Source organism: Tamandua tetradactyla, chromosome 26, assembly GCF_023851605.1.
Source record: "Tamandua tetradactyla isolate mTamTet1 chromosome 26, mTamTet1.pri, whole genome shotgun sequence".
Classification (NCBI taxonomy): Eukaryota; Metazoa; Chordata; class Mammalia; order Pilosa; family Myrmecophagidae; genus Tamandua; species Tamandua tetradactyla.
Window position 1 is genome coordinate 16,538,413 of NC_135352.1, and position 25,379 is coordinate 16,563,791.

Genomic DNA, 25,379 nt, shown 5'->3' on the forward strand with positions numbered 1-25,379 from the left:
CACTCAAGAAGTATTTATTAGGTTCCTAATATATGCCAGGCATTACACTATATGTATTTAGGTGTGTTCTGTCTCTTTTTGCCCGGTTAGAAGAGGACAAAAAACATTACAGTATCCATTATGTATCCTGCATTCAAGGTCATCCTGTAGCCGTTGCTCTCTCTGCTGAACGGAAACAAAAAAGAGCAATGACATTTTCTGTAGGCTGGTATTTAGTTCAAGAAGAACATGTAAAACTAGGTTCAGAATTTTTTTTTCCTTTTAAAGGGGAGGAAAGATGTTTGCAGAAATAGGAAAAACTATTCCACAATCACCAGCTATAGCAGCCCTCCTGGTAAGTTAAGATACGATCGTTGTCTATGGGAGAGATATAATCATGTCTCCGCAAAAAAAACCACCCTTGGAAAAACAAATCAGCATGACGCTCCCGGCACCCCCACCCCCCCCCCAATAGGGGTCAGAAGCATCGACCTCATACAAAAAGGTCAGCAGAGCAGCTACCAAACATGCTAATTGCTCGATTTGGGACACGTGCATTTTTTAGAGTGCATAGGTCCCTAATGATAACGGAGGCGTTTAATAATAGGGCTGCAGGATTATTACGCTAAGGTAACGCTATCGTCACAGAAGCAATAGGGGGAGGAGGGCTCTGTGTCCAATCTAGGCAGAAACTTGTAACCTCAATTCCACCCCTCCTTCGTTGAGATGCTACTTTGAAGGGGCTCGTTTTGCAGAAGTCTTCACGGATTAAGCACGCTGTTGTGAAAAGTTCCGGAAAGCCTGGGCAGTGGCACCTTGAGTCTTTCTAACCCCTCTGATCTCTAGTTATCCCTTGTGCCCCAGGTGCCCAATGGGGACAATGCCATTGAAGGAGGTGATTGCAAGGTTCAAATGAGAGAAGAAAAAAAAAAAAAAAAACAGGCTCAAAGCGTCACGCAGTTGCGGGACGTTGTTATCACCCCAGGCAGCGCGTTGCTGCGCTCCGGGCCGGCCCAGGTGTACCCGCCTAGCCCGAGGAACAGAGGAGAAGGTCACCCCCATTCCCGGGCCCGGAGGGTGCGGGCGAGGCCAAGCCTTCCCCCACCCCCACCCTTCCCCTTGCACCTTCAGGCGAGCGTTCCCAGCACCCGGGGCATCGCCGGGGGCATCGCCACTCCCCCCTGGCTTCGCTCTGCCTCCGCGCCCCTCCGACGCTGCCGCCCGCTCTGCCCCGAATCTCCACTGTCCTCGCTCCGCGAGGACGCCGGAGCCCGAGCGCCGCCTGCGGAGAGGTGAGGGCGGGTCAGGGCGGCCGAGCTGGAGGCGGGGTGCTGCGCTCCCGGGGGCGGCGGGCGGTCACCCCACCCCCACCCCCTCCCCGCCCCCACCCCGCTACTGTCGCGGCGGCCGCCCGAAGCCCCCAGATCCCCCGGGAGCGGCGCTGCCCGCGCGCGGGGCGCGCCCAAAGGGCTGGCGAGGCGTGGAGCCCGGCCGCGCCAGGGGGAGGATCTTGCAGAAAGGCCGTCCCCCGGCTCTGCCTGCAGAGCCTCGGCCCGAGAGGCCAGCCCGGGCCTCGCCGTAACTTCTGCCTCTTAAGGGACCCCGGAGCTCGCTCCCGGGGACGCGCGCACACCCGGCCCGCGCGCACCCGGTGCCTCGCTCCCCCCCGCGCGCTCTCCCGTCCTCCGTCTATTTTTATTATTATTATTTTTTTCCTCTTCCGTTCATTCTCACCCCCTCTTAAAATCGGGCAAGGGGTGGAAGTGACACCCCGCCACAGACCCCGGGCTCTGATGCAAAAGCAGCCCTTTTCCTCCAGCTTCGGGAGAGTATTTGCAACTGTCCGTGGTTCGGTAGACCTTCGCCCCCAGACCGTGCAGAAAGCACCGGCGACGGCGACGCTGACAGCAGCGGTCGCCAGAGGGGAGCGGCGAGAAGCCTCTTCTCCACCCTAGTTCTGACCGCCCTGGGTCTGCCCTCCCGCCGCCGGCAGGGAGGAGGGGGCGCGACAGGTCGCTTCCCGCGCGCTCCCTTCCCGGGACTCTGAGCACCTGGGTGAGTTCGTGATCTTCCTGTCTAACTCCAGTGGCTTCGGGTGATCTGTTTGCCTTGAAAACTTAGCCGAGAGCATAACCGGCGAGCCTGCCGGGCTTGGTAAGGGCTGCAGATGTCGGAGCGGAATATTGGGAACTCAAAACTGAAAGGAACACGTTTAATGTCTTAAGGGTCAACAGGGAGTTGTGTTCTACGGGGAGGATACGTGTATCTTTCCCTTTAAAAGTTATCTTTGGGGGCACTGATTTTTTTTTAACTAGCAGGATAGGACACATTTAAGATAACTTTAAGCCAGAGAGTGTGTCAGAATATTTTGTTAGTTGATCTGAAAGAACTTTTTGAAATAGTCAAGGCTGACTATAAAAATGCAATTTTAGAAGGAATGCCAAAATGGGGTGGTAGGAGCTGTATAACATTATTTGCTGTATGTATGTTCTTTGTGGTAAATGGTATAAACTACGATGCTTGGTGTAGAAAGAGGATCATTTATGTGCAAAGCTTTGTATTGGGTGGTATGCATGAATTTGAATGTACATTGAACATTTCGTGTGGGTAAAGAACTAGAATATATCTGTGTCGTTTTCATGTTAAGGTTATTGGCAATATCACTGATAAGGATTGGCATTGAATCTATTTTGGCAGCTAAAAGTTTCATTATCCTTGTGACCTATTAGCGTACAGAATCCTTGAGCTTACTGGCTAATGAATGGTTAGTTTGTTTTGAACTGTAGAGAAGGGAGAGCTCGTGGTTTTTCTGTTCCTGAATCCTGGCTGAAAATGCAGTGTAAAGGACTCTGATAATTGGTGAGCAGTGCCAGAGAGCAGGAGAGCCAATTTAGAAAAGTGAAAGTGGCTCACTGTGGGCTCTTGATTGAATGTAACTTATTTTAAAGGAGACCTTGATGTGATGGAAAGTGTTTTGTCACTAGAGAAACTGCACCAGAGAACTACTGCTTCCTTTATGTATTTGGTCACATTTGAAAAGGGAACTCTGTAGACACTTCCTGATTCAAAAGAAATACTGTTTCTAAAAAGGTTGAATACAGAGATGATGTTCTTGAGGAATAATTTGTCCTTTTATGGGAGGGGGGCAGTATACAGGATTAATGTTGAGGAAAAAATTCAACAAAATCCTTGTTGTCAGAACATGTTGGTGTTCCAATATATGCTTTTAAATAGTAATTGATTCAAAGCTCTCACTGCAATTTAGCCCTTGGTATAATGCATCGTTAAAATTAGGCTGTCAGCAGTTGTCCGTGCAGTCTTACGTTTTTATTCGTAGATAAATGAGGAAGTGTTCTGAGAAGAGTGGCATGAAAGAATGAAGATACTGGGGAATTTAAAGACAGACTGAAGGAACTAAATAATGAACCTAATTCTGGCGTAGTTTGGCCCCTGCTGTGTCTGAAAGTATAGTCATCCTAAATGGCCAGTTGCATGTCCTGCTTTTGTCATTCTCTTCTCTTGATTGCAGAAGAAAGTACATTGCCTCGAATCCCTAGATAAGAGGTATTCAAAAGGAGTAAACAATTCACTTTGAGTACTTGGCTCCCTTCCAGAGAGACTGGCAATCACTTCAGAAAAGGGATTTTAGAGTTTGAACTACAGGGAATCCCAGTTCCTGGCCATCTCTGGGTCTGTGAAACGGGCATCACGACGCCACCTGAGTGGGCAGTGAGAAGCAAATGTAAAATGCCCGGGTACACTGTCAAGTACATTGTGAACCACCCTAAAGAGTGGTTATGACAAGAAGTAGAAATCTGTTGGCTTATTATCTCCCGGGGCAGTGGAGGAGTTGCCGCATAACTTGCAGAATTGAACTTTTCGGTACATGGGTTGTGTCCACTCCTGGTCTCCTTGGTCCTTCTCCATTGCCCTTTGCAATCAAGAGGCTCGCACTCTCACACCTGCTTCTCCACCACCTGACAGGCCTCAGACCTACCTGTGCTAAAGAAGTGCCAGCGATTGCTTTTGAGATAAGGAGGTAGTTAAAAGGAGGGAGAAAAGGACCAATTGAAATCCTCAGATAGCATTTCAATGTTTCATTAAAAGAGTTTCTATTAATGCCATTAGAAGTATTGGTCCTCCAAAATAAAGACTCAGTGGCTGAGAGATTTCCGACAGAGTCAAGAGGTTATCCTGGAGGTTATTCTTATGCATTATATAGATATCCCTTTTAAGTGTGTCATGTATTGGAGCGGCTGGAGGGAAGTACCTAAAACTGTTGTGTTGTGTTCCAGTAGCCATGATTCTTGAAGACAATTGATAATGATAAGCTTTTACAGTGTGACTGTGTGATTGTGAAAACCTTGTGTCTAATGCTCCCTTCATCCAGGGTATGGACAAATGAGTAAAAAAAATAAGGACAATAAATAAGTAATAGGGGGGATAAGAAATGAAAAAAAAAATTGGGTAGGCTCCAATACTAGTGGTCAATGAAAGAGAAGGGTAAAAGGTCTGGAATGGATGGCTTTTTCTTTTGTCTTTTTATTTCTTTTTCTGGAGTGATGCACATGTTCTAAAAATGATCATGGTGATGAATACACAACCATGTGATGATATTGTGAGCCATTGATTGTATTCTTTGGATGGACTGTATGGTGCATGAAGAAACCTCAAAAAAATAATTTTTTTTAAAGTATGGCTCTCATAAAACAATAGTCATTCCCAGTTTTTCCATGGACAAGTAAGAAAATGCAGCTATGGCCTATTGAGAACATCTGTTGTGATTTAGAAATGGAATATTTGGGCTCCGGGGATAAAGTAGGGATGATATTCATTCGGTTTCTCCGTCTCTCAGCAGTCCTCAATTTTTCCCAAGGCACCCTGCTGAGTATCGGGGTTGCAATGTCAAGAAACACAGACCTGACCACTGACCTCTTGGACCTCATGTCTATTGGTCATAAATAGGTAAACCTATCATTAGGACCTGCGCTATTGCTATGTGGAAAAAAAGAAATGTCAAAAGTACAGAAACATCCTTTAGGAAGTGACATTGGGGTAGGGAGGGAGGGTGGGAGGGGAAGGAAGTGCACCTAACACAAAATGAACAGCACCTGCGGAGAACCTGAGCGTGTGTTAGATGGGGAGAAGGTGGGAGGACAACTCTCTTGGCAGAAGGGAAAAGACTAGGGGAGTGAGGCTGGAGTAGTAGGCAGCAGCCGTGAGGTGTGGTCCACTATTTTTCTTTTATCTAAGGATCACAGACTCAGTAGAATTCTTCATTGTTTTGTGCAAAGCTCTTCCCTCAGGCTTTTTTTTCAGACTACCATTGTGTTATAAAAAGGATATGTGCAATCTATTTTTTTTTTTAGCCAGTCAGAAACTAAACAAATATTTACCATAATTGACGACTTGTTACTCAGCTTCTTGTGTTATTAATTGTCCGACTTTAAAACCGTTGGGATTAATTTCCTTTTGGATTTAAACAGATTTTTGTTTACAATACAAGTGTTTGTGTATGTTCAGCTGTCCTCCAGAGAGCCTCTTTGAATCTCCTTGGCTCATAAAAAGATGTGGGGCCTGATTCACTTGTATTTCTCACATGGAAAAGGCTTCTTATGTCTTTATTTTGAGAAATGTGAGCCTAACTGGACCCTGCTGGGGCTGAGACCCTAAAAAAGCAGCTTCCCCTCGGACATGTGCTCCCCTAGAGGGGGGTTCCTGGTGCCGGCATCACGAGGGCAGTTGGCAGACGTCCCTCTTTGCCTTGTGCCTGGTTTTAGTCTCTTTACTTTTCACTGTTTCCTTCTCTCTTACCTTCCTTTTTTCTTTTCGGTTTACTGTCACTCTCCAGGATATAATTTAGCTCCTAGCCATCCCCGTTGATTATTTGTCAGCCTTCATAATTATGTTCTGGCTTCCATCTCAGGCCCTGATTCGGTTTGCTAAAGCTTCTGGAATGTAACACACCAGAAATGGGTTATCTTTTACAATGGGAGATTTATTAGCTTACAAATTTATGGCTCTAAGGCCATGAAAATGTCCAAATTAAGGCATCAACAGGATGATTCCTTCTCTGAGGAAAGGCTGATGGCATCTGGGACACTTCGGTCTCATGGGAAGACACATGGCCGATGTCTTCTGGTTCTTCTCTCCTGGCTTTAGTTGCTTTCAGCTTCTGGCTTTAGTGACTTCCTCTCCTAGCTGCTCAAAGGCCTTTCTCTCTCTAACCTCCCTTGGCTTATTCTGTCCTTTGTCCTCTCTTGTGACCGGCTGCAGTAAAAGGATGAAGACCGACCTTGAATGGGATGGGTCGCATCTCAATTGAAATAACTCAATCAAAAGGCCCCACCCACAATGGGTCTACACCCACAGGAATGGCTTAAAAGAACATCGCCTTTGCTGGGGGTACATAACAGCTCCAAACTAGCATAGGTCCTAAAGAAAAGTGGGCCCTGATTTGGGTTTTCTCAGATGGTAAGGCTGGTGACCCTCCTTGTTCTCTTGAACCCTAGCTATGGATGTTACATGAGTACCAGCTTCGTCATGGCCTCCTCTGCCACTGATTTGAGCACTGGAAGTCTGCCCCAGGTCCTCTGGGTTGAACTTGACTTTTCATTATGACTTTCCACCTGGCAACACCTCCTATGTTTGACACTCTCTCCGGCTTCATTGCGAACGACAGCAAGTTTGAACAAGTAGAAACATAACAAGCTCAATAACCCTGTTCTCACTTGTTGTCTTCTTTTCCGCCAAAGAAATTTAGAGCTTTAGATTGTGGTATTTTGGATACATTTTTTAAGTTGTTTGATGGCTATTTGCAAGTTGTACACCAAAGTTCTTGATTTGCCAGTCTGGAAAATTGAGTACGTTCTAATCAATGTGTAGGGAAATATTAAAAGGCCAGCCTGAAGCCTCCCTCTTGGGCTTATGGGGTAAGACGCTAGCTTCCCACACCATCAGAGCTTCATGAGAATTGGGGGGTGGAGTAGGGCGGTCGTGGTGGAGGAGCATGTGGTCTATTCTTTTTAGCACTGCAATTCCCAAGGGATAAAACACTTCCTGGTAAGTGATCAGAAAAGATTTACTGTTGAATGAATGTAAGATATGGTCAGTTCTAGTTGTGAAACCCAGCTGTGAAAGAGCAATAAAAACATCTTCTAAAATAGTCCTAGCATAATATTGAAGTTTTAAAACTTAAAATATTAGATTTCATATTTTTCTTTCCTTCTCATTCAGTCTGCATCTCCCCCCTCCTCCCCTCCTCCCCACTTCCTCTCGCCCTCCAACCCTCTGGGATTTATCCGTTTCAAGGAAATAGCATTTTTCTCATCCCAGATTCCTTGGCTATGTCTTCCAAATTTAGTACCTCCTCCTAAACCGCCAACTTATTATTGCCTATTCTTAGCTCTTTAATTGCTCCATCTAGGCATTCTGTATAGAAAAAAAGGTTATTTTCCTTTTGCATTTCACATGTTTTTGACACAGCCCCTTGTGATTGTGTTTAGTCAGTGTTTTTGTGCTTTTTTTTTAAAACATGTGTTATATTCGCTTATTTATCTATTCTTGTTTGTGCCAAATTAGGTACATAAATAAAGTATTTATAAGCTCAGGGAGTAATTCAGTGGGTGGGTTCACTTCAAATTAGCTCTCCTTTGCAATACAGGATAAAAAAGCGCTGAGTGTGGCTTATAACCCTTAAGGGCATCTCCTCAGTGAGTGAGGCTCTTATTGATCAACTGTAGGCCCCTTTTGCAGAAATATGAAACACCGGGTTCTGTATCCTTCCACAGTGTACCTGGAGGTGATTTGGGCTCTTGCTTCCCTTGGAGTTTGGCAGTGTTCTAAGGGGGCCACCTGTTCCTGGTAACCCCTTCCTCCCTCTGCCCTTGGCAGCTGCTTGTGTTCTAGAGCCTTGAATTTTTCAGCCACACATGTAGGCTGCTGTAGGGAGAGAGCCTTTTTATTTGTTTGTTTGTATTTTTGGCATGGGCAGACACTGGGAATTGAACCTGGGTCTCTGGCATGGCAGGCGAGAACTCTGCCTGCTGAGCCACGGTGGCCCACCCAAGAGAGCCTTTTTAGCAGAGGTTAACCTAGCACTTTTGCAAAGTTCATGGTTCTCTTGAGCTTGAGATAGCTCCCTGGGTGTGAATCACAGCCAATTACCCAAGTCTCTGGCCCAATCTCAAATTTCATCCTGTAAAATGGGACTAGCAATAGTTCCTTCACTGCAGGGCTGTAGTGAGGCTTAAATGAGTTTATACAGAGTATTGTCAACAGGTACGATATATAAGGAGTTTCATGAATGCCAGCCATGGTCATTATTTAAACAAATAGTGGTATGGTGGAAAGAGCACAGGCCCTGGAGTCAGAACAACTAGTTTCCAGAACTGGTCCCACCACCCACCTGTCAGATCTTTAGCAATACACTAATCCATTCTTAGGCCTTGAATCCTTTACCTAGAAAGCAATAATTTCCTTGTCTGCCTCAAAGATTTAGGATCATCATGTTCAGATAATTATCTGGAAAATAGGACAGTGGAATGGATTAGTGGCTTTGACTTCTTTATTTAAAGTATGGAACCCCTTTCCCAGACCAGAAATCTTGTAGAAGCCTGATATACAGAAGAGAAAAGCTAGAACCACTTTTTGAAGAGGGGCACACTGGGGGCTGTGCCCTCCTGCCCTCCCCTTCCCCTGAAGAGGGACCCTAAAACACCCTGTTAAACTCTGAGAGAAGCACAGTTTGAAAATTCCCAAAACTAGCAATTTCTAAGGTGCTTTCTAGGAACCTAACATTCTTTTCATTTCTGAGTTATGTAATCCTCGTGGCAGAAAGTTGACTGATAGGAATGTAACAACATAGCTAGAAAGAAGCAAAGAAAGGGAGGGGGCTTTTGCTTAATATTCAAACAACCGTGAAATTTGAATCAGACAGAGCTGCTTATTCCCATTCCCTGAATATCTCAGTTAAATCAAGTATAAATATACTGTCTATCTGGTCTACCACACATGGGTTTAAGCTCTAGGGTTTAAATGTATATCTCTGACAAGCATTTTAATCAAATCACCCGGATCATATGCGGTTACTTATAGCATGAAAGAATAAATAAATCATTCCTAAAGTTGTCCTATCTACCATAACAGTTTTCTGGCTTTAGTTTTTCCTTACATAACAATAGGCTATGTTTTTGCCCTTTTCATGATTCTCCCCAGCATAACCTGCTGTCTGGGTGTGTTGAACATTGTCATTTCTCATTTCTCTTCCTGGAACAATCAGTAGTTAACAGACACTACCCTGGCTATTTTAGGCAGAAAGGGTGCTCAGAAGGAGGGTGGGAGGGACAGTGGAGAGGACCAAGGCTGAGCTTGGAAGAATGGCTCAGAGAGCACCAGTGAATAGCACACCAGGTTCTTACCATCATTGTCACAGACTGAACTCTTGGAAGTGCTGATGTCAAGAACAGACTGTTTGGGTTGTGTTCCAGGGGTCAGAGAATCTGCTGCAAGTACCTCTTTACCCCTCACAAAGCTAGGGGCTGAACATTGCCACCAAGAAAAACATCGCAAACACCTTCCTTAGGTACCCTCTGCCTCCCTTCCCATCCAGCTCATCACACTGGCAGAATCTAATCTATACCCAGGACCCTAGCTGCAAGGGACTCCAGGAAATGTAGTTTGTGGCCTTCCAACCTCAGAGGTAGAAGAATACACACTTGAAGGAGATTGCAAGGAATGCAGAGGGACAAATCCATCATGTCTAACACTTCTCTGAAACATTTCATCAAAGACTTAGCTAGAATATTTCATTCAGAGTTTGTAGGGATTGACTTTGGAAGTTGCTATGTAAGAATCAAAGAAGGATCTAGGTTACATCCAATTTCCACAGCAACCAGATAGAAAACTATAGTTATTGCAATTGAAAATACTGGAAAAAGCATCAAGCAAATAAATATCAAAAAATTACTAGACACCTGCTTCTGCATGTGGTACTATTTGGATGTTAAATAGTACCATCTTTGGGTTTGGTTTAGTAATCAAAGTAAAATTTCAGGAAATTTCTTGGGAGAAAAACTTCCCAACTAAAGTCCCAGGTAGCCTATCAGTTTAACCAACCTCAATACAAAGTAAAAATGTGGTGTTCTGTCAGTAAAGTAATAGTCCCTGGCTAGCTAGTTCTTTCATTAGATGAATTATGTATGTTTATCTTTCTACTGAATCTTTCTTGGCTCTGTGAGCTTCATGGTGCTCTTTTTAAGGATACAAAGATGGAAATGACCTGTTTATTAGAGAATAAAATGAGTATGCTTAAATTCACCCTAATCGCTTATGTCATACCCTGAATCTCTTCAGATTCCTTTTTTGCAAACTATTGAAGTAGATGTGATTAGATATCTACTATTGCCAAGTAACAAATCATCAATTTATCTTTTTACTCAAGCCACATTACTACATCTAGCAATGAATCATGACTATCGAATGAAATCATCTTTTAGTTGCCTCTGCTATTTGGGATTAGAAAATGAGAGAAGAGCTGAAGCCTCAAGATAAATCCTCTAATCCCATCCCTTGCTCCTATGAGACTTTTGTCCCTATAATCCCACTTATAATATTCTCAGATAGGGACTGTTTGGCTCTATAGACACATTATTATTTGATTAATTGTAAGGGAATGTAAACAGTTTAAATCTTTATACAATAAATAGCACATCAATGGCATCTAGCCACCCCCCCACCCCAGTTTTTCTCTTTCATCCATATTTGTGAAAAATTCAGAGTCTTCTCCCTCTTAGTTATAAGACTGATGAGTTTTGCCTTGTCCGGATATACAGAGCTTAGTTCAAGATTCAGTCAAGGGACACAACTCCTTTCATGGACCAAAAATCAAAATGATCTTTTGATTTGTTATTATTTCACTTAGACGAACATCTAAATCTGAAATCTCCCTCTGATTAGATCATTGTTATGCCAAATGGAAGAGAGGAAGGGAAGAGAGAGCAAAGATTTGTGTGTATGTGTATTTGCAAGCAAAATTTGAGGGCAAACAAGCAGGCCTATGTTTGAACATCAATGACTGATTTGTTTATGCATTGACTCAAGAAGTAGATATTAAGAACCTGTTCTATGGGATTAAGGTAATTCAGAATGCAGGGGTAAGGAAGATATTGTCTATATTTTAGAACCTCTTCTACTCTTTGAGACCAAAGGAAGAAAGGTTTATTTTGTTTAGAACCTAAATTTTCTGTAGCACATAGTTTAACACAACCTGTCTGGATAGCTCATTTAAACAGGGAGCCCAGAATAAGAATGAGGGTCTTTAACCCTGTATAGTTTAATGTAATGCCTGAATACATCCCAAAATACATTAAGCAGATAATCAAAAAGTATTGGCAAAGTCTCTTGAGGGATGGGAGAAAAATATGCGACTATTAAACTTTACCACCAGTGAAGCCCCTGACACTGTGTCAAACATTAAGGACTCCCAAATCAAGAGGCCAAGTCCTTGATCTTGAGGCCTGCTCTTGTGAAACTTATATATGTAGCAGAGAAGCTTAGCTTGTCTATACAGATGTATTAGTTAGGGTTCTCTAGAGAAATAGAATCAACAGGGAACACTTGCAAATATAAAATTTGTAAAAGTGTCTCACGTGACCGCAGGAACACAGACTCCAAAATCTGCAGGGTAGGCTGTGAAGCCTACGATTCCGATGATGGGTCTGGATGAACTCCACGGGAGAGGCTCACCAGCCAAAGCATGAAGAGAGCCTGCCTCTTCTGAATCCTCCTTAAAAGGCTTCCAGTGATTAGATTGGGCATCACTCATTGCAGAAGACTCTACCCTTGGCTAATTACAAATGGAATCAGTTGTGGATGTAGCTGACATGATTATGATTTAATTCTATGAAATGTCCTCCTTGCAACAGACAGGACAGCACGCGCCCAACCAAACAGATACCACCACTTGGCCAAGTTGACACATGAACCTGACCATGACAACATATGCCTAAGAGTTACTTCTGGAGGACCTCTTTTGTTGCTCAGATGGGGCCTCACTCTCTCTAAGCCCAACCTGCAAGTGAAAGCATTGCCCTCCCCCCTACATGGGACATGACATCCAGGAGTGAAAGTCTCCCTGGTGTTGTGGGAGATGATTCCCAGGGATGAGTCCAGCCCTGGCACTGTGGGATCAACAATTCCATCCTGACCAAAAGGGGGAAAGAAGTATAACAAATAAGGTGTCAGTGGCTGAGAGAGTTCAGATAGAGTCAAAAGGCAACTCTGGAGATCACTCTTATGCAAGCTTCAGTTAGACATTGCTACCTATCATAACTTGCCAAACCCCAACCAGGACCATTCCAGCGAATCCTAAAGAACACCTAGGGCAATATATAAGATTCTACGAAGGTTCCATGCACTAGAGTGGCTTTCCAGAAACCAACAACCTCTAGGTGGGTCCCAAGACCAGAGAAGACCTGAAACCTAGAGGGGCCAGCCTGTCTAGAACATCAACTAATTCCATCCCTGTATCCCATATTATTAACATCCCCTCCCAACATGAGAAAATTAGAATGGGCATAGCCCAAGTACCCCTAAAGAGTGGGAGAAGATCAAAGGTGATGGTGAAGTTATACAGAGAAGATCGGGTTTAACAAATGAGTATCATTGCTGAATCATTTTGCTGATATTTCTTTTAGTCTCCAGCAGCTACAAGTAAAACCTAAAATTATGGAATTGTAACCCATACCAAATTCTGAAATCTGTTCTACAGAGAATTGTTGCGCTGTGCTTTGAAATTATTACTTTTATGTATATATGATATTTTTCACAGAAAAGAAAATAAAAGTTGATTGTGATGATAAAAAAAAATGTATATTTTTTCCTAGAAGGAAAAACTGAGATGATATGCTAGCCCATGACAAACTCTGGTATCTGTCCTATAACTTTTCAAAACTATTCCTTTTTTCTTTTTTTGCTTTGTATATATGCTATATTATACAATAAAGAAGTTAAAAAACAGAACCTGTTTTGAACCAGGATTTGTGCTAGATGTTACAGATATATATGGCTCTGCCTTTGAGAGGCTGATAGTCTAGTGAGGGATACTAAAGAGTTACAGCAATGTGCTCCTTTTATTATCAGTATGGAGAACAGTGTCTTCCTCAGAGAGAAAGTGGTCTACTCTCTCGTAGGGAGGTGGAAAGTGGAGGTAACTGGAACAAAAATGTATTTCTGACTTCAAAAAATATTTGCTGATATTTTTAGCAACAACAAAACAGCAAAAAGACAGCCAAGAGAAACAAAAAAGCAGCAACTGTCTAGGACCACTTCCTTCTTTTATCTGTTCCCTTTTAGCCCAAAAATAGATAAGTGAGCATGTTGAAAGAAGGTTTTAGTGTTTAACAAAATATTGGTTTTATAAGAAAAGAGAACCGCTTTGGTACTTTAATCAGTGTTCAGAAGTAATCAGGAATTGTCTTAGTTTCCTGGCTGCTGGGACAAATACCACACACACGCTGGGGTAGTTTAAACAAAGGAATTGATTAGCTCATGGTTTTGGAGCTTGGGAAGCTTGCTACCTCCTGGGATTGGTGGCTCTCGGAAGCTGGCAATCCTTGGGTTCCCTGGCTTTCTGACCACATGGGAGCATCCTCTCCTTTCTCCTCAGGGTTCTTGCTGACTTCTGTCTTTGGTTTCCTCCCCATGGCTTTCTCATTATAAAGCCACCAGTATTAGGATTAAGATTTATCCTTCTGATCCAAAGGCTGTGCTATGGAAGAACACTTCATAGGAAAATGTTAAATACAGATTATGAAAGAATGATGCTATTAGAGAAGTTTACAGTCTGAACTTAAATGTGCAAAACAAGAATGTGTATACATATATATATATACCTACAAGGAAAATAAGACTGGATAAATATTCTGGAAATATTAATGAGTTATCTCTCAATGGTGGAATAATGGGCAATATATTTCTTGTTCATGTGTTTCCATATTTATCACATTTTCTATGATTAAATTCTAGTACTTTTGTAAACAGGAAAAATATGCTCAGGCAGGAAATTGTGCTAATACCTTTAATAAATGTAATACGTCTTGAAGTGTTCACCAAAAAAAAAATTTTTAAGACATACCCTGATTCAGTTGGCCACACCTTCATTAAAATTAACATCATTTAAGGGTCCTTTCTACCATGGATTCATACCCATTGGAATGGGACTATGAACATGTGTTTTCCTGAGAAACATGATTGAATCTCTACTATAGAAATCTTCTGAAAGTTATCAGAGCCCATATCATTCATAGGACATTAAATAATTAGAGTAATTTCATAAGACGCAGGCACATTCTGAAGGCTAAGACGTTTAGAGATGGAGATGGATGTGCAATTATGAAATTAGATCTAGGGTGAGCATGTAACATTTTTCCCAAACTGGGGCACTTTTGAGAGTGAACGGACATTAGTAATGATTGTTCTGGGAAGAGAGACATAAGCCCGGACAGTCCCCACAAGCCAGGACTTACGGTCACCAAGATTAAGGTGCTAGTTGTATAGCATGATTGCTTTTTAAATACAGAAATTTGAAATGGGGGCAGTGGGAGAGGAGACTCTTTTCTTCTATAGGATTTTTCTGATCACACTTCCTCAGCACAGTCCTCTGGCAGACCAGAGTCCAACCATACCTTTTTAGAATTCATCAGAAAAAGCAGTTGCTGCAGATAATCTAAAGAAACTCACTCTTATAGAAAGTATCCAGGACCTCAAATTTCACCCCCAAACGTGAAAGGAAGCCAGTTTATGTATGGTGCATGAACCACTGATGTCTCTTTGTGAAAAAGGCAGCATCTAGAATATCACACTGCCTTCTGTGACACAAAGAACCAGGAAATCAACAGAATGAGGTTGAACAACAAAATGCTCCTCATGACCAAAAATATCTCTGTAACACAGGGGACCTTCAACTTCCTGGAGAAAAGCAACAGAACCAACAAAAATCCATTGTTTGGGAAGCTAAGATAAAAGATCACAGGCCACAGTGGAATGTGGACCTTCCAGAAACAGAGAAAATGATTTCACCTTCAGGATGCTTTGGCCACTCATAAACAGAAACACTGGAAGTAGATATCAAAATGCCAATAGCAAGAACCTCGAGGCATCTGCCCTCAACTTAGATAATCCCTTTATGTAAGTAGAAGCATTGAAATATATCTCTTCATCTGAAATTCTAAGTAATTCCATTTCTTCTGAGGATTTACAGCTCCCAGAAAGTAACGTTAACATGCCTGGAACAGATGAAGAATTGCCACATTTACTGGATGGGAATTGATCTATGTCTGTTGCCAGCCTCTCTGCAGTCAACAGAAGACTGTTCATCTATAACAGCAGCCTTGAAGGAACTTCATGACCTCTTGATCATTAGTAGTAAATCACTCCAGAAAAGACATCTGCAGATATTGTCTGTAGCTGAGGGGCCAACAGGTATTAAGGAACTTTCTGAAAAATGGATCCACAGTGAGCATCTTAAAGTCACTTAGAATGAACAGTGTCTAGAAGGCTGCTTTCATCAGGCCTGTGTGAAGGCTGAAAAATTCACAAGAACTTCACCTGGTGCCGGAATTGAAGGTGTGGAAAATTATTAACACCAGAGGCCCAGGGAATGGCATGTCAACTGTTGGGGAGCATAACTCCAAGTCAAGTCGATGAAGGAGAGAAGTTCTTGCAATTCAGCTGAAACATCTAATCAGTTACCCTGTAACTTAGCTATAGAAATTTCACACATACCTTTAGCGGGAGAGTTCCATCAGACTCCTGAGCAAGCTAATTCCTTGCCGTTCAGTTTCATAGTCGTTAAAGAATTGAGTCAGGGTATGCAGAGTCCATTGACAGAGAGGCTTGAAACCAGGGAAAATATTGGTTTTGAAGCGGCAAAGCCATTCCTTGAATTTGAACCACCTACCAGCCATGTGCCATCAAGTCCCTCCGAGCTTCCACCATTAGGTTTTCCTACTGCAGACACTGATCAGATTCTCCATGCTGACTTTACTCTGCCAGAAGTTCTGGGGACTTTGCGTCAAGTTGGTGGAGCTAAAGACTAGCTCTTCCTGTTGAGCTAGCCAGGAATACCGCAGTCTACACATAACAGTGGAAAAGTGGGCCAGACCCTACACCATTCCATTACAAAACCTAGATATACACAGATCCACAGCCATGTGGATGCAGTGTATGTGGAAATCTGCAAACAGAATGTTGAGTCAAGTATTTTTTAAATAATTTTTTTCAGCCAAAGTGATTTATGATGTCTTGCCTAATGAATTTGTCTATTCTAGTACTTTTTGAAAGTAGATCTTATGAAAGGTATTCTTGTTAAGATGATGTATGCTGGCATAAAATTAATAATTTTATAAACAGCAAACCATTTTAGAATGAGAGTGAATATTTAATAAACACAAGCCATTAGAAACCCTACCCCCCGTGCAGCTAAAAGCAGATCCACTTAACGCCGTGGCTCCATGCCCCTGCTGTAGGCAAGGTATAATTTGTTGGCTCAGTTATCAGGTTACAAAATTTTGGCCACACAGTTTTGTGTTTGAAATTATATCCAGTCCTCTATGTGTTAGGATCCATTCTTTATAACAGGAGATTGAAGAATAATTGAATAATTTTAGAAATGGAGGAAAAACTGTGTTATATTTTAGCATCAACATTTTAATTTTATTACAAATATTTAGTTATCACTAAAGCATTAATGCAGGTTATTGAATAGTTTGTGCAATAACTACTTTAGTAACTAGGTGGTTACAACTAACTCCTGTTTTCATGGAAGCTTTAGATCTGTTTATTTAAATTAGCCTGAAGCCAGAGCAAATATGCATGATTTACTGGACTGGGGTAGTCAGTACATGTTCATCCTAAGCCTTGATTCTTAAGAAACCAGTCATATAGGTTTGTTTTTTTTCTGTACCACTTGGTTCTCAAGCATTTATAATGCTGTCAATGGCATCAGTTTCAAGCTACTCTGTCAAAGAACTTAAACGTCACACCCTGCACTACTTCCCGTGACCCCACTACCTCATGTGACATTTTCCTCTCCCTACCTTATACCTTGCCTGTCCCCTCCTCTCATGACTTCCTTAGAGCCACCAGTCCTTCCATCGATAGCACAATACCTTACTTGCTGGAGAGCTGACTCTTGAGTGATCAAGGGCTTCACAAGCAGTATGCTTTGGTCCATGCACTAAGGCTCAGTCCCCGAGGTACCATACCATGGCCTTCACCCTCTGTTTTTCTCAAGGGTAATCTTGCTATAAAACCTAAGAAGGTGGCAGGAAAGCTGAGAAAAAGGTGAAGTGGAGTGAATTCCATCAGTGGCGCATGAACTGATGTCACCTAGTGAAAAGGGTCGGCTTCTAGAATATCAGACTCTGAGTCAAGTGAAAGGCCTTCAGCGGTACAAAGAATGAGGAAATTAATAGGATGAGGTTGAACAATGGAATGCTCCTCATGACCAAGAATATTCTGTCACACAGGGGACCTTCAGCTTCTTGGAGAAAGGCAACAGAACCAACAAAAATCCAGTGGCCGTGGATTGAGAGGAGAATGAGAGGTGAGGAAATTGGGAAGACTTTTCTCTTGAAAAGGAAAGGAGAAAAAGGAGGCTAAAGCTTGAGGGCAGAAGTGGGAAAGGATTTTAGTTATAGGCTAAAACTTGAGGGCAGAAGTGGGAAAGGATTTTAGTTATGTGTGATTGTCTGTGTGTATCTAAGGAGAGACATCCTGAATCTGTGCTGGCCGAGGAGAGGAAGCTATGGGAGAGGAGAGATAGGAAGAAAGGATTAAGAATAAGGATAAGCTAAGAGTGGCTAAACAAACTGTGGTATATACATACGATGGAACACTATGCAGCTTTAAGACAGGATAAACTTATGAAGCATGTAATAACATGGATGGACCTAGAGAGCATTATGCTGAGTGAGTCTAGCCAAAAACTAAACGACAAATACTGTATGGTCCCACTGATGTGAACAGACATTCGAGAATAAATTTGGAATATGTCCTTGATAACAGAGTCCAGCAGGAGGTAGAAACAGGGTAAGATAATGGCCAATTGGAGTTGAAGGGATACAGACGGTGTAACAGGACTAGATACAAAAACTCAAAAATGGACAGCACAATAATACCTAATTGTAAAGTAATCATGTTAAAACACTGAATGAAGCTGCATCTGAGCTATAGGTTTTTGTTTTGTTTTGTTTTGTTTTGTTTTGATTTTACTATTATTACTTTTATTTTTTTCTCTATATTAACATTCTATATCTTTTTCGGTTATGTTGCTAGTTCTTCTAAACCAATGCATATGTACTAAGAAATGATGATCATGCATCTATGTGATGATGTTAAGAATTAATGATTGCATATGTAGAATGGTATGATCTCTAAATGTTGGGTTAATTTCTTTTTTTCCGTTAATTAAAAAAAAAAAAAAAAAGAGAAGGGATAATTGGAGCTGAAGGGATACAGACTGTACAACGGGACTGGATATAAAAACTCAGAAATGGACAGCACAATACTACCCAATTGTAATGCAATTATGTTAAAACACTGAATGAAGCTGCATGTGAGGTATAGGTTTTTTGTTTTTGTTTTTTTTTTCTTTCTATTATTGTTTTAATTCTTATTCTGTTGTCTTTTTATTTCTTTTTCTAAATCGATGCAAATGTACTAAGAAATGATGAATATGCAACTATGTGATGTTATTAAGAATTACTGATTGTACATGTAGATTGGAATGATTTCTAATTGTTTTGTTAATTCTTTTTTTAATTAATAAAAAAAAAAAAAAAAAGAATAAGGATAAGCTAATGCCCCAGAGAGATGAGATCAACAGAGGAGAGGTGCTTGCCTTTGACAGAAGGGGTTGCTTTGCTAAGGCAGATGAAGTTCAATATAACAGAAACGGACCAGCTTTTAAACAGTGGAGATTTATTACTTACAAGTTCACAACTCTAAGACTGTGAAAATGTCCAAATCAAGGCAACAACAGGATGACACTTTCTCTGAAAACTATTCACTGGAGAGCCAGGGCTGCTCTGTCAACGTGGCAAGACACATGGTGATGTCTGCTAGTGCTTCTCTCCTGGCTTTGTTACTTCTTTTAATTTCATCTCTTAGCTTTTGTATGTGTTGTCCTTTCATGTAGGAATCCAGTAAAAGCATTAAGAACTACTTTGAATGTGGTGGCCTGCATCCTTTTTTTAAAAAATATGCTTATTGATAAATCTTCATGCATATATATTCGGTACATGGTGTATAATCAGTGTATCATCACATGAACTACCAGCCAAGTACAATAGTTGTATATTCATCACCGTGATCATTTTTAGAACATTTGCATCACTCCAGAAAAAGAGTGGGGGGACAACCAAATCAATAGGCCCAGCCCTCAATCTTGGGGTTTACCCCGATGAAACTTATCACTGCAAAGAATAGGCTAAGCCTCTTTAAAATAAAACCTAAGAGTCACCCCAGAGAACCTCTTTTGTTGCTCAGATGTGGCCTCTCTCTCTCTTTGCCAACATGGCAAGCAAACTCACTCCCCTCCCCACTCTCTACATGGAACATGACTCCCAGAGCTATAAACCTCCCTCGCAACATGGAAGGAAATCCTAGGATGAGCTGGGATTTAACATCAAGGGATTGAGAGAACATTCACCACCAAAAGGGGGAAGAGAGAAATGAGACAAAATAAAGTTTCAGTGGCTGGGAGATTTCAAACAGAATTGGAAGGTTATCCTGGAGGCTATCACTTTTTAGTTTGTGGTGTACTAGAGTGGCTAGAAGGAAGTGCCTGAAAAAAAACTGTAGAGCTGTGTTCCAGTAGCCATATTTCTTGGAGATGATTGTATAATGATATAGCTTTCACAGTGTGACTGTGTGATTGTGAAAACCTTGTGTCTGATGCTCCTTTTATCTACAGTATGGACAGATAAGTAAAAAGTATGGATAAGAAATAAACAAATAATAGGGGGAATGAAGGTTAAAATAAAAAGATCCAACTGTCCATATGTCTATATCCACAGGACTGGATTAAAAGAAAATCATCCTTTCTGGGGTAAAAACAGCCTCCAAACTACTATACAGAGGTCTGATAATTCTGATCCAAAGGGACATACAAGATTTGGAGATAAAAGGAGAGAAGTTAAAGAACTTCACATTTTCTTAATGAAGTAGGAGCAGAGTTTGCTTGATGAGGAAATATTTTATCAATGTCTCAGACTGGGAGGTTGGGGAGACAAGGAATTGAGTGAAGTTTCCGATATAAATCATAAGAGTATACATTTTGGTTATATGGCATATATATATTTGGTTATATGACTGTATAGCATATTTTCTAACAATTTAGGAGGATGTAAAATAAAGTTCTGATGATCAGAATAGAATATTGGCCTTCTAAGAAGAAAAAATACTCTTTTTTATTGACATATTTCTGTTAGTTAGAAATATATTTTTAAAATACAGTATTTCAGCATTTTACATTATTTCACATTTTGACATCTTTGAAAGTGGGCTGCACCTTTTAGTCAGCATATCATCTACTTTTTTGGCACTACCTTAAATAATTGTGCATATGACAATATAGATGGCATCCTTGATTCAAAGAAATATTGTATAACCATTTACAAGACTTATTTCCATCTTTCCAAAAGGTTGAGTCTTTTGTCTTATTTATTGTCATCTTGCCGAAAGGTTTGTCTTATATATTTCCATTCTGCCAAAAGGTTGAGTGTTTCGTCTTATCTATTTTTTAATTTTTAATGTGTTTTTTTTTCAAAGTAGATTATGATGAAACCCTTTGAGGGTTAAAAAAAAAAACCTGGTAATTGTGGTTTTAAATGAGAAATAATAGATTGTCTATCCTTATAGGCTTATCTCTAAGGAAACACAATAGACTGGAGTATGAAGATGGAAAAAATTAAACTTTGCAAAACAGTCTGTTTTATTCTGGGCACAGACATAATAACTCCTGCTGCTAGAAGTACAATTGCAGCCATAGGAAAACTTAAAATGTCAAATGTATTCTTATAAAATACAATGCAAGCTGCCTGCCAATGGGACCATTTTTTTTATCTGATGTACTTCCCCCTTCTCTGCAGCTTATATAATTATGGCCCTTACTCAGATATGAAAGCTCTGCTGCTTGATGTAAACATTCAAACCATACCACCGCATTGGTTTTCGTAGGTGTGAAATGGGTGTGAGCTGCTGCACACAATGAAAGGAACTACCAGCTCCCTGCTATCAAGGAGCTCAGTACAAATGAAACAGAAGGAGCACTGAAATACACACACAGCCAAGAAATGGGCTCAGAGAGCACTGGTTAAAAATCAAAGGGCTGACAAACAGAGAATCAGTGCCCAAGGAGGCTTGTCCTAGCAGGAGGTCACAGGGGCGGCAAGCTCTGCCCATTGTCTGCATTACATAGTTCAGAACCGAGAAGGTCCAAGAACAGTCATTACAGATGTCGTGAAATGTGTTTATCCAAAGCTAACCCCTCTAATAAGCTCAATAGTCTTTTTCTTCATACTTTAGAGAGGATCCCAACAAACTTAGTGTGGTGGTTTGGAGCTATGTACCCCAGAAAAGCATGTTCTCTACCTTCATCTATTCCTGTGGGTGTGATCCGACTGCAGTGACAAGGTCACTTCAGCTAAGGTATGGCCCACCTCAGTCAGATGGAGCTTCATCCTTTTATTGAAGGCGTTATGGGATGTAGGGAAGGTCACAGAGAGAAAGGCAGAGGGAGCAATTGCAAGCTGAAGGTCAGTGGAGCCTGGAAGAGAAGGGAGAAGCCAGGAGCGGCTGCCATGTGCATTGCCAGGGGACAGAAAAGCCAAGGACCAAGGATTACTGGCTGCCAGCTCTGGAATGCCACCATCTTCTGGGAGAAAGCATTATCTGATGACACCTTAACTATCAACTTGTCCTAGCCTTAAAATTGTGAGCCTATAAATTCATGGGTTTAAATCAACCCATTGCTTGATATGTGCTTGAACAGCTAGGAATCTAAAACATTTAGTTATCTGATTAAAGTCCAAAACAAAGTAAAACCAACACATTAGAAAGTGGAGGAGCTTCCTGGAGACAGACGAACTGATAGTAAGAAGAGACCCAAGGTAAAGCAGAGAAATGTTTAAGAAGCTGAAACAAGTGCTCAAAACAAGTAATAGCCTTGGTACCACTTAGTGTAGCTGCAAACACTTTGTTAAGACTTGGAGAGAATTGCTGTTCTATAATCTTGCCATAATTAGACTCTCTGTTATTAAATAAAATTTGTTATTTATCAGCTATTTAGAAAGACATAATTGTGATGTATTTTTGAAAGAGTTCCATAAAAGTGGTTAAAATAAATAGCCATGGTACTGGAACACTGAACTTTAGTTATTTCTAAAATTAAATTATGGGATATAGCTTTCCGTTTAAATTGGTCTAAATTTCGACTTCAGTACCTATTTATTGAACACAGTACTTTGCAAGCTAATGCAGGAGCTGGCCTACACAAAGATATCCAGTGTAGAAGTGACACATCATCCATGATGTTGGGGTTCAAAGAGGACCCTCATTTGTAGACATGGGATTGGGGAAACCATCCGTTGGAGACAGGGCCTGAGCCGTACCTCACAGGGCTTGTTGAGGAGTTGGCCACAGTGGGGAAGAAAATGATGGAAGTCTGAAGACCTTGTTACAGATTTAATTGTGTCCCCTCAAAAGATATGTTCGAGTCCTAACTCCTGGTCCTGTGACTGTGACCCTATTTAGGAATAGGATATTTGAAGATTTGAAGAGGTGATTAGTTAAGTTGAGGCCATAAACTGGGTTACTGTGGCCCTCTGATATGTTATGATTGGTGTCCTTAAGGACACAGCCATAAGGAAATAGAGTGAAGATGGTCAGGTGACCGAGGTAGAGGTAAAATTATGCCACGGATGGCCAACAAACTGCCACCGGGACACTACAGACTTCAGAGGAAGTTTAGCCCTACCGACACCTTGATTTTGAACTTCTAGCCTACCAAACTGTGAGACAATAAATCCTTCTTGTTTAAGGCAACTAGTCTGTGGCACTTCATGACAGCAGCCCTAATAGAAAAAGGCAGTCCAACAAATAGACTTAGTAATTTTTATTATTATTTTGTCCATATTTAACAGTGTCCCTTTCAATTTGGGGATTAGAATATTACAATCAGAAGGCATTTTAGAATCAGGTAATGTTAATTGTCATTATAGACATCGATTGTTAATATTCTGGAGCTGTCGACAATATAGTCAATACAATTTTGATTAGCATGACCATGAATTTTTTTTGCTACACAAAATATTAAGAGAAAAATTTACCTGGGCAAATCATTTCCCACTCTTGTTTTCTTTCTGAAATAATAATCCAAAGATATGTGCAGTGTGCCCTGAAATCATGGATCAGTTAAGTTGTGTACTTATTGCATTGGGTAAAAGCACAAATAAAAAATCATTCAGGTAACTGTTTGACATTGTACTGGAAGTTCTAGCCAGAGCAGTTGGCAAGAAAAAGAAATACAAGGAATTTGGAAGAAAAAAAAACTTTTCTCATCTGCAGATGACATGACCTTGTATATATAGAAAATCCAAGAGGCAGGGTACAGCATCAACACACACTAGTAATGAACAATCTGTAAAGGAAATCAAGAAAACAATTCCAGCTACAACAGCAACTGAAAGAATAAAATATTTAGGAATAAAGATAGCCAAGGATGTAAAGGACTTGTACATAGAAAACTACAAAACATTTGCTGAAAAAATTAAAGAAGGCTTAAAAGAAACGAATGGCATTCTGTATTCATTGACTGGAAGAATGCACATTGTTAAGATGCTGTTTTAGTGTGTTAATGCTTCTGGAAAACAATATGCCAGAAATGGGTTGGCTTTTATAAAGGGATTTATTAAGTTACAAGTTTATAACTAAGGCCATAAAAATGTCCAAACAAAGGTCTACAGAGAAAGATACCTTGACTCAAGAAAGGCCAACCTGGAAAAGCACATGGCTTGTGTCTGCTAGCCTTTTGGCTTCTAGTTTCAAACAGCTTCCCCAAGGACATTTTCTTTCTGCGTCCCCCAACATCTCTGTCTGTGTCAGCTCTAAAGCTTTTTCCAAAATGGTTCCCTCTTAAAGGACTCTAGTAAGCAACCCCACCTTGAATGGGTAGGGACACATCTCCATGGAAACAATTTAATTAAAAAGATCCCCCCCTACGGTATTAAATCAGGAGTAAAGAACACAACTTTTCTGGGGTTTTAAATTGGCACAGATGCCAATGCTACCCAAAGAATGTACATATTTAGCACAGTCCCTATCAAAATTCAAAAAGCCTTTTTTTGCAATAATGGAAAACCAAACATCAAATTCATATGGAATAAATAATAGGGGGTATAAGTGGTAAAATAAATTGAGTAGATTGAAGTACTAGTCAGTGGTCAATGAGAGGGAGGGGTAAGTGGTATGGAATGAATGAATTTTTTCTTTTTTCCATTTTTTTTCCCGATTGATACGAATGTTCTAAAAATGATCATGATGATGAATACACAACTGTGATGATATTGTAAGCCACTGATTACACACCATGTATGGACTGTATGTGTGTGAAGATTTGCCCATAGAAATACATATTTTTAAAATTCATTTGAACGAGAAGGGTGCCCTCAAGACCCAAAACCATCTTGAAAAAGAAAAAAAAGTTGGAGAACTTACACACTATTTTTTTTATAACTTTTTTTTTTTAACACGGGCAGGCACTGGGAATCGAACCCGGGTCCTCTGGCATGGCAGGCAAACACTCTTGCCTGCTGAGCCACTATGGCCCGCCTTTACACACTATTTTTAAAACTTATTACAAAGCTACAATAATCAAAAATGCCTGGTACTTATGCAAGGACAGACATAGACCAATGGAAGAGAATTGAGAGTTCAGAAATAAACCCACACATCTAGGCCAAATGATTTTTGATAAGAGTGCAAAGTCCACTGAAAGGAGTAAGAATAATATCTTCAACACAGGGTGTTGGAAAAGCTATATATCAACATGCAAATGAATGGAAGAGGACTCCTACCTCATATACCATGCACAAAAATAAACTCAAAATGGATCAATGATCTAACTATAAGAACTAAAACTCTCAGAAGAAAACATGGGGAAACATCTTCAGAAACTTGTATTAGGCAATAGATTCTCAGACTTTACACCCAAAGCGTGAGCAACAACAACAAAAATAGGTAAATTGGACTTCATCAAAATTTAAAATTTTCATTTATCATAGGAGATTTTTAAGGAAGTGAATAAACAGCCTACTGTTTATTATATCCTCTACTTGGAG

The 25,379-nt window shown here is 40.9% G+C and overlaps 1 protein-coding gene across 1 annotated transcript in view; it reads left to right on the forward strand.

The window, feature by feature from the left end:
• Positions 1 to 1,707: 1,707 nt before the first annotated feature.
• TRMT9B (tRNA methyltransferase 9B (putative)) overlaps positions 1,708 to 25,379 on the forward strand; it is an 88,051-nt gene continuing 64,379 nt past the window's right edge. Inside the window, exon 1 of the mRNA XM_077144431.1 lies at positions 1,708 to 2,034. The gene's annotated coding sequence lies outside the window, so the exon portion shown is untranslated. The remainder of the gene's footprint in view (positions 2,035 to 25,379) is intronic.